Raw genomic sequence first — 13,269 nt, 5'->3', positions numbered from 1 at the left:
CTGCTGTCCCATGACTGCTAGTTCATCATGTTAGGACTGGCCAGAAGGGGAAGACTTTGGCATGAGTTGGTCAGCTTAGTATATATTGCAATATGTGGATCTAACATTCCTTGTTTTTAATATAGAAAAGTAAGTAGATAGACACACTGGGACCTTGCTAAATAGAGTGGTGGAGGGAGGTATCGCCACCAAAATGCTATTATTGGAAAGGGTGGGTGACAGGGATAGTAGAAGTGTATTTTAATGTGGAAACCCTGGTAAGAGCTCCATCAGATTTTAAAAGCATCTTTTTATCTGTTGCCTCTGCCTTCTCTATTTGGTAGGGCTTGAGGCTAGGTACCCCTATCGCCTCATTATTAAAAATGCTTTATACATTGTATTGTGTAGTCCTGCCTGCATGACTCTCTGGCAGCATTATCATAATTTATTTATATAGCACCACTGATTCCACAGCGTTGTACGGAGAACTCATTCACATCAGTCCCTGCCCCATTGGAGCTTACAGTCTAAATTCCATAACACACACAGAGAGAGAGACTAGGAGCAATTTTGATAGCAGCCAAATAACCTGCCAGTATGTTTTTGGAGGGTGGGAGGAAATCAGAGCACCCAGAGGTAACCCACGCAAATTCCACACAGATAAGGCCATGATCGGGAATTGAACTCACCACCCCAGCACTGTGAGGCAGAAGTGCTAACCACTCAGCCACCATGCTGCCAACATAATGACCATTTAGTGCTTTCAAATATAAAAACATGTGAAAATATGGCCACTGCATGTATTAGGAGCTATTCATGTTATCTGCTGTAAGCAGAACCTTTTAGCTGCCGAAATAGCCTCATTTTTACCCCAATGTGGCAATAATTGGAAACTCAACTGCTGCTTTCAGTCAGACCAGTTTCACATAAGCACAAAAGTGTACATATATAAAAAACACATGTTAAATTTAATTAGAGACATCCCAACATCCCCTTACCATCTTGAGTTCTATAATATATAAATGAGGATCAAACAAGCAGAATTTTCATGGAAATAAATGAAGAGTGTGGTCCACATGTTGGCTATATTTTGAGGTAATACTTTTTACTTTTGCAGAAACTCTCCAATCAAACTTTTGCAGAATGTCACTCAAAGAGCATGTACAGACAAAGAATTAGACAGATTAGGGGCACGCTCTACTCCACTTTATACAAACAGCAGAAACATAGCTGGATTTGTAGAAAATAAAACAAGATTTTTTGAGGGTCGGAAATGACCCCAATGTGTAAAACGTATTTACAACAAATGCTTTGTGCTATTATGAATTCTTTTTTTTTTCCAGATGACTGAATGTCTTTCTTTAGTAAAAAAAAATTGAGGGTATTCCAAATATTCTGCATTTACAAATGGAATTTGACACCTATTTCTCACTGATTCTATGCTGATTGATTTTGTCAGACCATATTCATAGAAGTTTTTCTTCTCAACAAGAAGACTTTACTTTACAAAGCTGTGAGATTCCACGTTTTGCTCTGTACTGTTAAATACTGTTTGTTCAGTACTAAAGGAAAATGATAAGCTTTAAATAAAGCTCTTTTCCACAGAAGTAAATGGCCTGATTCATTAAGGAACGTAAATGCTGAAATGTGCCGTATTTCGCGTAAAATCGCTCTGCACATGCCCAGAAAGGAACCATACACCAGAGAACGCAGAAATGTCCAATTCATCTTCAAGCACAAAGGACCCTTACTACAGTCTATGATTGGCATGGGCGGAATGGGCAGGGGAATGGGTGAATGCAAGCAGTCAATGTACAGTAGGGGCATGCCAAGCTCGAGCACACACAGCAGTGTCGGATTCAAGCTGTAATCATTTTAAAGGAACATGTTTTTCAGTCATATCACTTGCACAAGTTCTTCAGACGTAGTTCAGTTGGGAAGAGGCCATGTTGTCTCTGGCTGGCTGCAGGGGGTTATTATCCCATTTACTCTATTTGTGTTAGATCTCTTTGATTAGATTGTTAGTTCTTCTTTATAAGATTATTTGTAAAATTGATATTAGGGAAGATGTTCCCCTTGGGTAGGTGTAGTGATCAGCTGATTAACCAAAGAGTAGGCGGGGGGAGTTGCTCCAAGTAGACCTCAACCTGCAGACATACCACCTGGTAGATATGAGAAAGAAAGGTGGGCACCTGTTATGTAAAACAGAACAATGTTCTGGATAAATTGTACTGCTAAGAAGCTGACCATAAACTATAATCTATTCTATGCAGAATATTCAGGCTATGTATGAAGAACAAGATTGGTCTCGCACAAAATGACACGGCTTGTATACTTCTGAATGTAGGCCAATGATATTTACTTGGTTTTAAGAATAGTGTCCCTGCAGACCTCCTGATGTGATCAATAATTACTTGCCTGCAGAGTGCCTCTAGTTGCCACACCTATAGGATGAAGAGCCCCAGGTCTCCAAATGCCAGGTTTCCATGCACTTGCCACTCAAAAATAGAAGAAAGGAGGCCCGATGTGCAGTCTGGTGCCGCAGTATAGATAAGTGTGCAGCTTTTCCGTACATGCAGAGATGGGAAGGCCATCTCACAATGCCAGAGCAAGCGGTAATGCTGGCAGGAACAGGATGTTGAATTGGCTGGTGGTGCAGGACCCAGGCATAGGGAAATAGGTGAAGACTTGTGGGGGCTTAGCAGGACACAAATGAGAGAGCCTGAATGAGTCTGTGATCCTCTCTATTGTTCGTGGGAAAGACACGTCTGCAATCCTGGTTCTTGGCAGCCTTGCAGGAAGATCAGTAGACACTCCAGAAAGAATGTTGTCATGATGTCCTGGGTGGGAGCAGGCAGGATCATCTAGCAAATGACTGCTCCCATTCTCATCTGCCCCACTCATGGGCGCTTTCTCTAATTGACCTGATCTAATCCTCGGCCGCCGCATCCACTACAGGCCTACTCTCTGGCCGGCCTTCCACCTCAGGTCCTGTGGTTTCCTTTTATGAAGCTGATCATCTAATCTGCCTCCGACCTGTTGCCTTTCTGCTTTCTACTGCCTGAGTTTCCTGGCTGCCGCTGCCGACTTCTACCCCGGGACTTGGTTTGGGCCTACTCCCCATTCCTAACTGCTGTCTCCCGTTCCGATTCCTGCTGCCTTTGCCCATCATGCCTACGGACACCCTTACTCACAGCTCTCCTAACTCCCCCTGACCTCTCGCTCTCTGGAAACTCAACTCGCAGCTTGGGCCTTCCTCCACTGCGTCTCCTCTGCCTTATTTCTGACCTGGATCACCACCTCATTGCTCCCTTTGTCTCCCGGATGCCTCTGTGTCCCCCCGCTAATTTTTATCTCCATATATGCCTCCTGGCCTCCATCACTGGTCACCTTTGTGCCCCCCATCTCCCCTGCCTCCCACAGTGCCTCTCTGTATTAGCTAACCATCCACCACGTGACCCACTTCAACCACCGTTCTGACCGATTACTGATCCTGTTTGTTCTACTACCAACCTCACCCTTACCTATAGGCCCTCTCATGTGGCCAGCCTCAGTTACCCTCCTGGATATACTACCTATCCTCCTTGCTCTCTCCCAAACACCTTGGATCACCTACTCTCTCCCTAACACCTTGGATTCCTAGACTCACCTGCTCTCTCCCTAATACCTTTGATTTCCGGATTCACCTGCTCTCTCCCTAATACCTTGGATTCCTGGACTCACCTGCTCTCTCCCTAATACCTTGGATTCCGCTTAGGATGTAAGCTCTTATGAGCAGGGCCCTCTTCCCTCCTGTCTCTCTACCTATTCTTTCTGCTCCAACATCACGCTTTGTTGGAGTTTTAAAATCCTGGTATTATCTGTCTAATGTTCTGTACTGTATTAATTGTTTATTATTCTTCACTGTTTTCCCTGTATAAAAACAGAGAAGAGATGGTTGCGCTGCAGAGAAACTGATCAATAATGTGTAACACGGATTCTGCCTGGAAGTAGTGAGACAGTGGCTGATATTAATCACAGCATACTTTAATATAAAATGGTTTAAGTGAAATTCAGACACATTGCCCACACTTGGGTTAATCACCTTGTGGACATCAGCATATTTTAGATATATAACATATAAAACACCCCCTGACCATCAGTACTGAGGTATAGGAAAACAGATGCAGAACTACAAGTACATAAAAGGCCACATTCTAATTGATCGAATGAAATAGAATAGAACCCCCTCGGTTTTAACAAAACTGATTGGGTTTTGTCCAAAGCAGAAGCATATATGGGCACCACAAAGACCACCAATCCTGATGTACATCTGATGAGAGCCATCAGGTATTGGTTGGGACAGACAATAAATTCTGTTGGATGATGATCACATCTGACCATGTACGTGGTTAACATCTGAAAATGTTTATGGTGGCCTGTTTGTGTACGTCTATAGCCATATTTTACTGAAGTCCAGTCACCCAATAGTCAGAGAGAGCTGACAGATTGGCCAGCTTAAGAGGAATAGCTACTAGGCTTAGATAATTAGTGGTAATTGGGTCACTTTAAAAAGTTCTGTCAATGTGGAATGTAGAGTTTGGCTCCAGAATTAAGTTGGAGGAAAAGTGTTGGACTGTTGTAAACCAAAAAAATCAAGCAATTTCAATGCATAAAGATAGGGGAGTAGGGGAAGTAAAGTTAAAGTCAGAAGAGGGTTACTTCTCTTATAAAGTTGGTCACAGCATATTACGAAGCAAAATGGAATATTCTAATGAAACATGAGTTTGGATCCTTGTGCAAGCTTTGTTATGAATGTGGCAGAGCTGGTGAATAGGAATATTGTGGGAATATGACCAAGCAGGCGGTGAGCAAAAGAAATGAGACGCAGGTCATTCTATTTTACACTGGTATGCAGACAGATAAATTTCCAATGTGATCAATATGGCTAAGAATGTGCGCAGCTTCAGTTTTTTCTGTCTGCTTTCAAACAGTTTGCAGCAGCATCTTTGAAGAGCAGAGGGTAGATATGTGCACCTTTAGTGCACTGTCCAGAGCATATTGGTGTACAGCTGCAAAACCAAATTAACTTTACTCATATACTCTTTTGCCCAGCGATATTTCATTGTTGAATTGCGACAATAATAGCAGCCTTGTTGTCACAATTGGTGCTACCTTGATCAAAAGGCCCCCTAATACTTTTTCAGTCACAATTCTTCCAGAAACTGCGGTAGTTTCACTTTACTGAATTCATTTGCTGTACAGTATTTTATCTGGATTAATGCAATTTTGAGAGCTACACCAAGATTAAACTCTAATCCCATCTTCTTTTATGTATCCCTGTTATTTTTTTTTCCAATTATTTTTACTATAGCAAATCCTCTTAACAATGACCAACTGGTATGCTATTTTCATTTCCATTAAATTGAGGTCTGTTGTTTTCTATTATAAAATTACTTTAATGTCTGGAACATAATGCAGAATTTTAATGAACTGAATACGACTAGGACAACTTACCTTTTATATTGATGACGAAGTTAGATAAACAAGAATAATGACATATCATTTTGAAGAGTGGCAGAGTGACTGCATACCTCCCAACTGTCTTGATTTCAGCGGGACAGTCCCGATTTTAGAAGTCTGTCCCACCCGGGAACATGTTTGTCCCATGAGGGGGAAAGTTGAGGAAAGGGATGTATTTAATGGGCAGCCTTTTCAGTGCTAGGCTGCCCTCTAGGGGTGTGACCATGCCCATGTTGTGACAAGGACACTCTCCCATCATGCAATGACCATGACCCCTCTCTAGCTGCTGGCTAGACAATTTTGGGAGGTATGTGAAAGCAATATAGATAGGTGCAGAACAGTGTATTGCTGTGCCCTATAAAAAAAAAAAAAACTGGGATAGGGGCTCTGCTATACCACTGTAATTCCCTGCTCAAAGTCCTTTTCTGAGAGTAGAACTGGGGGAGGGGGATAACCTGCCATTGCCTGATCCCCTCCTCTCTGGGACCCATAGCGGCTGTAGCCCTAGTATTTCCACCCTTGAATATACATAGTACTATACTGTATACAAACAGTTTTTAGCTGTTGCTACATTTTGTATAATTTTTTCTCAATCTGCTGTCCAAGGTCTCCACTTTTATTTTCTCTCTTTTATGTGTGCAGTTCTCAGTCAGGTACCAAATGTAGGAACGAGCAGTTTCTCAGAAGCACCTGTTAATAACTAAGGGAGTCAACGCAAACATTTCAGGCTTTCAGGAGCTGATTTATTAATTAACGGGCAGTCATTCTTAACACAGGCTACTTCCCTGTCGTGGAGTCCTCACCTTACTGAGGTAGGGAAAGAGGAAGGTAGATTAGACATAACTTTATAGGCATTGCTTAACTATTTTGTTTGTAACTAGGTTTGTTATTAAATAAATTATTCTTGCTGTTTCACATGGAAATTGAATGTACATAAATCTGGGGACAAGACACGATTGCTTAACCACGTGGAAAATCTACCGGAAGTTCGCGTACGCACAGCAGGAAATACACATACGCTAAGCAATGCAATACAGTTAAAACGCACAATGACAGTAAAAAGAAACAGTTTTCTCTTTTGTCCCTAGGTTCTAGTTAGCGTGCCCTAGACAATGCAAAACGGACATTCGGTTTCACAACACAGAGTAAAATTCAGGTTTTGAACACATTGCGTTCTTACCCGTTTATGACGCGTCTCCACCCTTTGTTGAGAAACCGAAATCCGTTGGTCTTGCGTATCATCGGCAACGAAACCTCCAAAGCTCACGAGCCCCCAAATTGTTAAGTGCGTATTGTCACTAACCAATAACGATTGTCGAACCTTGATTTGTGTTTCCAACGCACAAAGATTTATTCGCAAAAAGTAGTATAATATGTTCAAGCGAAGTGATAATAAATACAGCCGTTACTTATCGCAGGCGCTTTGGATCCAGTGTGCAGTCATTCAATCCTGAAGTCTGGGGACAAGATGTCTGAACACTAGATGTGAAGCTGCTGCTTATATGCACACAGAAATACAGTAATTCAATGAAGATGGTATAGCTTGCTTCTATTGGTCCAGGTTTCAGGAAGGTCCAAGGGGTTGTCAATCATTGGCTAGTTCATCCTAAGGAATCCTAAGGATGGGGTCATCTCTCCAGGGGGTATGCTCTGCTCTTCCCACCAAGATTACTTAGTCTTAAGTAGTCCATAATTCCCTATCATTCATAACTTGCGTATGCACTCTGCGATTCCTTCGCAGAGTGAACCAAACAGTAGGAAATGTAAAGAGGTTTATTATGATACCACTCATGATATGATTCCTTCAACCTGTTCCATATATTTCACTAATATGCATGTAACTTTAATATAACACATAAATACTACTATATTTCGACATAACTGACTATGTGTTGCAACTACCATTAATGTGTACTATTTTATAAGTATGCGTGTTTGTGCGAATGTATGGTAAAAGACCAAATACTGTTGCTGCCACGTGTAGTAGATGCGTACGCCCTTTCACGCCGTAGCGTGCCCTTGTACGCCGAAGTGTACCGTACGCATCTTTTCAGACAAAGACAACCAAGTTTTCTCGATTTTAATTGAAATTACTTTATCCAATTTGCTGACTTCGACAGCTCCACCCTTTGATAGTGTAACAAACTATCACCCAATCACCGTTTCAAGTTCAGGATTATACAATACTTCCTCACAGACCATGATCTCGGTATCTGGTACCACCTTTCAGTCTTTTTCTCAGTGTTACTCCTATGAGACCTTTTTCCACACTTCAACACAGTAGGAACACATTTGACAACTAAACCAATTGCTAAGATGACACTCAGTATAAGGAGAAGGAGCTTACCTACACTAGCAACCATTTCCTGTACCCATTTCCCCAGACCAGAGAACCATTTCACAGGGTTCAACCATGAGAACCAACCTGCCACCTTTTCCCCGACCTCATATAACGAAGAATTATGGCTCTTTCGAAATTCCCATTTCAGCTGCAAAATTTCATCCATCTTCCAGTCTATAACCTCTTTAGGGTCATCTGTATTATTAGTGATGTACGTGCAACATTTGACACCGAACTTGGTGGCCAGTGTCACACAGTAGCCACCAGTAATAGAGGTGAGATAATTTAATACCAGTCTATGTTGCACCAACTCCTTCTTGTACGCTTGTAGCTCCCTTCCAGTATACCTGAAAGTGTCATCATACATCTCGGTGATATTATCTATTAATTTAGCTAGGTCTTGGATATATTTAAAGTTTAATATTCCCCGAGCGGTCCTGGTGAGATCTAGAGCAACCATAACTTGAAAACCAGCAGTTTCACTAATCAATTTTGTAGCTATGGGTTCCTCACCAGGAATCATATTTCTCTTGCCACGGTGTTCATACTGTGTGTGTATGTATGGTGGTGATGTAGTCTTGTGAATACCAACCATTTCTTCATGAGTAATAGTCATGATTTCAGGAACCAGTTTAGCTAAGAAACACAAGCCCTTGGAACTCGGAGTCACCCAGGAATAAGCTTTCTTTCCACAAACAAAATACACATCATCAGGGAGAACATAAGGAACATTATGCCCATTAATTATTTCACACAGAGTTTTGATAAAACTACCCATGCCTAGTGTCTCCATTTGCTCTAGACACGTGTCGGCATGGATGACATTTTTACAATTATCTATAGAGACTTTTCCAATGGATACCTTCTTATGTTTGGTTATACGCCCTAATTTGTGACTTCCATCAACATTCCTGCCTATTGGTGACCTTGTGAGTCTCCCTCTAAAATGAGTGTGGCGAGCCATTGTCTGATCTGATAGGTCAGCCTCCCAATTCTCCAGGCGCTTTGCATGAGATATATTTAGGCACAGCAAAGATCTGCCTATGGAGTATTGTCGAAGCGTCAGACTAGGGGACCTAGTGTTATTGTACCTCCCGTCTATGGGCCTCCCACCCCTCAATTCGAGTACTTCGGATATGTTTAGAGGGAATGGCACTAGTCCTATATTATGCTGCCCTTGCGGGACGTGAGAGCACACCCAACACTCAGTTTGGTTTAGCACCTTACCCACCAGGGAGTGATAATCCTCCAAAGGATGCCCACCTATATTCAGAGTACTGGGGGACTGGCATCGTTGGATGCATCCCTCTTCAACTAGGGAGTCGCAGAACTTGCAGATACAATACTCATCAGACAATAGCCCCTCACACTGCCTCCGAGTTCCTGAGCTAGCAGACCTTTTCATAACCCCTGGACCAAGCTTGATAATGGGCTGCTCTGAGTATTCTAATAACTTTTCCTCTGCCTCCATCTCATCCGTATCACTACCAGAACTCTCCTCCGTCCTCCATCCTCCTTCACAAAAATAGAATGTCCTAGAAAGAGTAAAAACAAGGAAAATCCTGGAACAAAAGAAAAACAAAAACCGCCACTCCATCGCTGGAAAGATAGTTCTGGGGCAACGTCTCTGGTTCAGGTGTCTCGACTGCAGGCTTTAGGTCTCCCGAAACAGACTCACAAGTGACAGATCTATGTCGTCGGTCTCAGTTTTATCTTGCACTTTCTCCGGATTATGGACTCTCCTGCAGTGGGTAGAATGGACCCAAGTGTCTCTCTCTGCAACATTCAGTGATGTAGTACTGGTCAGCAGCAATTGGTACGGGCCTTCCCAACGTTCTGTTAAACAACCTGAATGTAAGAAATTGCGGATCATAACATAGTCTCCAGGTTCAACATCATGACAGTTCGTTTCTGGCATACCAGGTGACAGCATTTTTAGTTTTTGTTGTTGTTGCTTTAGCTGTCTACTCATTCTTATAAGATATTGTACAGTCACTTCATTATTACACTTCAAGTCGTCTTGTGGACTCACGATCAAATGAGGTTGTCGTCCGAACAGTATCTCAAAGGGGGACAGATTCAGAGGAGGTCTAGGAGTGGTCCGAATGCTATGGAGGACCAATGGCAAAGCCTCCGGCCATGCCATCCCAGTTTCAGCCATTACCTTACCAAGCTTGTTCTTTATAGTACCATTTACTCTCTCCACCTTACCACTGGCTTGTGGTCGGTACGGGATGTGAAGTCTGCTACCGATTCCCATGAGTTTACACATATTTTGGAAGATATCACCAGTAAAGTGGGTACCCCTATCACTTTCAATGATTCTAGGGATACCGAACCTACATACAAAGTCTTGTACAATTTTCTTTGCAGTGAACACAGCAGTATTAGTGGCTGTCGGATATGCTTCTACCCAACCGAGAAAACACATCAATACAAACTAACACATACTTTAAATTCCTGCACGGTGGTAATTGGATATAGTCAATTTGTATTACCTGAAAAGGTCCGTCTGTAGGAGGGATGTGGGATGGCTCAGTTGGAATAGTTTTCCCGATATTTTTCCTCAAACAAGTAAGACATGACATTGCCTTCTTACCAGCCTGAGAGGAAAATCCAGGAGCACACCAGTATGCTCTCACCAGTTTGCACATACCTTCTTTACCCAGGTGAGTCAGGCCGTGTGCTGCTTCAGCCAGGCTTGGATAGTATGTTCGGGGAGCTACAGGCTTACCTTGTCCATCCCTCCAGAGTCCTGAGGACTCTTGACCACATCCCTTCGCCTTCCAGACCGCCTTTTCCTGCAGGGAACACAAATATTGCATTTCAATTAATTTCTGCATGTCTAATGTCTGAAAAACCATCATAGTCTCGGTCGATACAGTCATAGGTTGCCCTGCTGCCCATTTAGCAGCTTCGTCTGCCCTGTTGTTGCCCAATGACATTGGGTCTTCTTGAAAGGTATAGGCTTTGCACTTTAAGACGGCTACTGTTCTGGGTAACTGTATCGCTGTCAGAAGTCCATTTATGTGTTGTGAGTGTGCCACTGGTGTACCTGCTGCTGTCGTAAAGTTTCTAAGATGCCAAAGGGCCCCAAAATCGTGCACTACCCCGAAGGCGTACCTAGAGTCAGTATATATATTGGCTGATTTACCCTCTGCCAATTCACACGCTCTCCTTAGTGCTACTAGTTCCGCCACCTGGGCTGAGTGAGGTGGGCCAAGGGGTTCAGCTTCTACCACATCCTGATCGTCTAACACAGCATAACCAGTACATAGCTCTCCCGTCTCTGTCTGTCTATGACAACTTCCGTCTGTATAAAACGTAAAATCTACATTTTCTAAGGGGGTGTCACATATGTCGGGCCTTGCAGTAAAGGTCTGATTCAGGTGTTCCATACAGTCATGCGTGTCAATATTCTTGCCTAACTCATCATCAACCAGGGTCTCCTCACCTCCCACCCTTTGTGTCTCTCGAGACACATATGGAAGGTATGTAGCTGGATTTAAGGTGTTACATCGTTTGATGGTGATGTTTGAGGGTGCCATCAGGGCTAGTTCCCACTTTGTGAATCTAGCTGAAGAAACATGTCTGGTTTGGGCTGAGTTTAACAGAGCTGATAGAGCATGGGGTGTATGGACAGTGGAATTATGTCCTAATACTACGTCTTCGCTCTTACTTACCAGAAGAGCAGTTGCTGCTACACTTCTGAGACATGTTGGGAGTGATCTTGCCACATTGTCTAATTGTGCACTGTAGTATGCTACTAGTCTGCTAGCGTCACCATGTTTCTGTGCGAGGACACCTGCTGCACAACCATCAGCTTCTGTACAGTATAGCTCAAAAGGCTTTTCATAATCAGGTATTCGCAATGCAGGTGCTCTAGTCAGACTATCTTTAAGATTTAAGAACGCTTGCTCTGACTCTTCTGTGTGTACAACACATTCTGGTTTTGACGAAGAGACTAGCTCCTGCAATGGTAATGCCAGAATAGAAAAACCTGGGATCCAGGATCTACAGTATCCACACATCCCCAGGAAAGTACGAATCTGCTTCTGGCTCTGCGGCAGAGTCATGTGTTGTATGGCCTCAATCCTGTCGGTTGTCAGGTGTCTTAGCCCCTTAGTGAGGCAGTGTCCTAAGTATTTGACCTTAGTCTGACATGGCTGTAATTTATCCTTTGCCACCTTGTGCCCTGTTTGTGAAAGATGAAGCAACAACAATTTAGTATCATGTAAACATGACATAAAAGAATCAGAGCACAACAACAAATCGTCCACATATTGAATTAGAACAGACCCATTGTGGGGTTGAAAGGATTGCAAACAGTCATGTAAGGCTTGGGAGAAAATACTGGGGCTGTCAATGAACCCCTGGGGTAGTCTGGTCCATGTGTATTGCACTCCCCAGTAGGAGAATGCAAAAAGGTATTGGCAGTCAGGGTGAAGAGGGACTGAGAAGAAAGCAGAACATAGATCAATGACAGTAAAATGACTAGCAGACGGTGGAATCTGCATGAGGATGACAGCTGGATTCGGCACTATGGGGAATTGGCTCTCAACAACTTTATTAATTCCCCTTAAGTCCTGGACTAATCTATAGCCCCTCCCCCCACTCTTCTTCACAGGGAAAATGGGACTATTTGCTGTACTGGCTGTACGAATTAAAATCCCTTGTTGTAACAGCCTCTCAATAACAGGATATACCCCTAGTTCCACCTCCGGTTTTAATGGATACTGTGGGATTTTTGGAGCTATCCTACCACTTTTTAGATTGACCATGACAGGGGCTACGTTTGCCATCAGTCCAGTGTCCTGTCCATCTCTGGTCCATAGTGAACCTGGTATTTCCAGCAACATCCCCTTTACTTGAGATGGACTGTGTTCTATAACAGTAGAGTGTAACATTAACCTTTGAGGGGTGTCCAATATGTCCTGTACCTCATGAGCGACCTTCTCGGGTATATCTAGGAACACACCATCTGAAGTACAGTATATGACACATCCCATTTTACATAACAAGTCTCTCCCTAGCAAGTTAGTAGGAGCCGCCGCAGCCAAGAGAAACGAATGCTTGGTATGCAGGGGCCCGATAGTAACTTCAGCAGGTTTAGCTAGTGGATAATGTAACACTCCTCCCGTTACTCCCATAGCTGGAATAGTTTTACTGGTCACCTGTAGATTGAGAGGAGAGGGTATCACAGATCGGGCCGCCCCTGTATCTACAAGAAAGACTTGTTTCCTACCAGCTATGTTAACTATCATTGTTGGTTCTTCACTCTGACTCTCAGTTCACCTCACTGGCTGTAGATTACAGGTATGACCTGACCCCTAGCGCTGACTATCATTTTCCCGCGCAATATTTGCTGTTATAATATGTGCGGGTAGATGTGAGTCTTCTATTCTGTGTGAGTCCTTCCTTGGAGGATATCTATGTGTCCCACCTCT

This window comes from Mixophyes fleayi, chromosome 3 (assembly GCF_038048845.1).
Source record: "Mixophyes fleayi isolate aMixFle1 chromosome 3, aMixFle1.hap1, whole genome shotgun sequence".
Taxonomy (NCBI): Eukaryota; Metazoa; Chordata; class Amphibia; order Anura; family Limnodynastidae; genus Mixophyes; species Mixophyes fleayi.
This window is presented reverse-complemented; position numbering follows the sequence as displayed.